A 2197-nucleotide genomic window follows, 5' to 3' on the forward strand; every position below is an offset into this window, starting at 1 on the left:
CTTTAAACAAGCACAAGTTAACCTATAAATAAGATTATTGTTTTAATGATTGGGTTAAGTCTTGATTATAAGTTAGCATAATTAGTAAGTAAATTATTATATATATATATATTACCGGAAAAGCAGGGCAGAACAGGGAGGAAGACGGAGGCAGAGAGGGAGGCGGCAGAGAGCAAGGAAAACAGGAGAGATTAAGTGTTTTGTGTGTGTAGTGTTAAGAAAATATTACTATTATTATTTATAGAGAAAACCCTAGGAGACACAATCCCTAGAAAAGGGGAAAGGATCTCAAGACAAACAGAACAAGACAAAACAAAAGATAACAAAAGATATCAAAAGCAAGTAAAAGATATCAAAAGATATGGCAGCTGCAGGGGGCAAGATAAAGCTGTCAGGGAACAGTAAAAAGCATGGGCGGGTCAGATAAAGGTACTGGTCAAGCATGGCAAAAGCAGATTAGGTCAACAGCTCAAAAGATAAGTCAACACAAAAGCAACGGCTAGATTCAACAGAAGAAAACTCAAAGGGTTCAGCGCGAGAAGGCTAAGGCGCGAAGGCAGACACAGAAGGTCAAGAGAGCGCGAGCGCGAAGGCAGACAGAACCAACCTTAACGCGTCGCGGAAAGAACTACATTTCTAAGCGCGCCGCGGGAAGAATCACATTTCTTAGCGCGCCGCGGGAGGAACTAGAATTCCTAGCGCGCCGCGGGAAGAACTATAATTCTTCGCGCGTCGAGGGATGAACTACGATTCTTAGCGCGCTGCGAGAAGAACTACAAATCCTTAGCGCGTCGCGGGAAGAACTACTGTTCTTAGCGCGCTGCGAGAAGAATTACAATTCTTAGCGCGCTGCGAGAAGAGTTCGTCTCGCGTATCGCTGAAACAGGTGGTCTTCACGCAGGCTTCCTTGCAAGGGGTCTGCGCAGACAACCTTAGGCGGGAAGGAATAAAAGAGTTAGAAGAAAAAGAGGGAAACAAGGCTTAAGGGCGGGACGGCGACAAGAGGGAAAAGAAGGCGGAAAGAGAGAAGGAGAGGGACGGGACGGCGGAAAGAAAAAGAGAGAGAAAGAGGCGGGAAGGAAAATATATATTATTATTAAAAGTAAAAATATAAGTATAAATATTAAATCATAAAAGAAAGAGATCGGGTCAGAGAAACGGGTACCTGGGTCGGGTCGGATTCGGGGCAGATGTCACACACAAGTCGTATGAGACCTATACGACTCATATGATAGATATATGGTAACATAAAAAACGGTAATGTGGTGTCTTAATATAGTATCCCTTAATTTATATTTATTTATAAAAAACGGTAATGTGGTGTCTTAATATAGTATCCCTTAATTTATATTTATTTATGAACTAGTGTTTTACTTCGCGTGTTGCGCCAGAACAAGTTGGTAAACCTAGGCGGTGGTAAACCCAATCGTTGTCGGCCCCAAGTATTGAGGCGGCCGGTTTCGATTACGTGCATTATTGTATCGAAAGTAAAACAAAAAAAATTATAAAAGCTGAGGTGGACCAATGGAGTGGCATCAGTCAGAAAACTAGACCATTGGTAAAACCCAACCGTTGTCGATCCCTGATGTTTAGGTGGCCGGTCTACGTGAATTTGGTCGGTTTTCGTCATATTTGTTACGATGCTGGAACTAAAACAAAATCAGCATTCGATGGGTTTTTGTTACATTTGTTACAGAAATGGAACTAAAATAAAACGCATTGACTTTACGCGAATTCGATCAGTTTCTGTCACGTTCGTTACAACACCGGAATTAAAACAAATAATAAAAACTAAGTTGGCATTCAGTTGGTTTTTGCTACGTACAGGAGCTACAACAAAACAAAACAAAACAAAACAAACAAATTAAAAAAAATACCACCAATAAGGTGCCGCAAAGTTGCCTAATCGGGGCTTTGCGGCGCAAAAGTTTCTAATTGTTATATATAATAATTAGTCAACAATCATCACAAGTACTTTCGTTGATCAATTTCTCACGATTATAATAGAAAACATGATTAATATGATAAACCTAATTAGATGTGCGTACCTGTTACAACAGAGAGGGTAGCAACAACAGACGAGAAACTTCCAGACACGATTGTTAACTTAATCGAGTCCCCTTTAGGATGTATTGTTAAGGATGAGAATTAGGGTTCTTGAAAGAACTGGATATGGTAGAGAAGAGAGTTACAGATT

This window comes from Bidens hawaiensis, unplaced genomic scaffold (genome assembly GCF_021521415.1).
Source record: "Bidens hawaiensis isolate Kalapana, Puna unplaced genomic scaffold, B.hawaiensis_p1.1 tig00040641_1, whole genome shotgun sequence".
NCBI classification, from domain to species: domain Eukaryota; kingdom Viridiplantae; phylum Streptophyta; class Magnoliopsida; order Asterales; family Asteraceae; genus Bidens; species Bidens hawaiensis.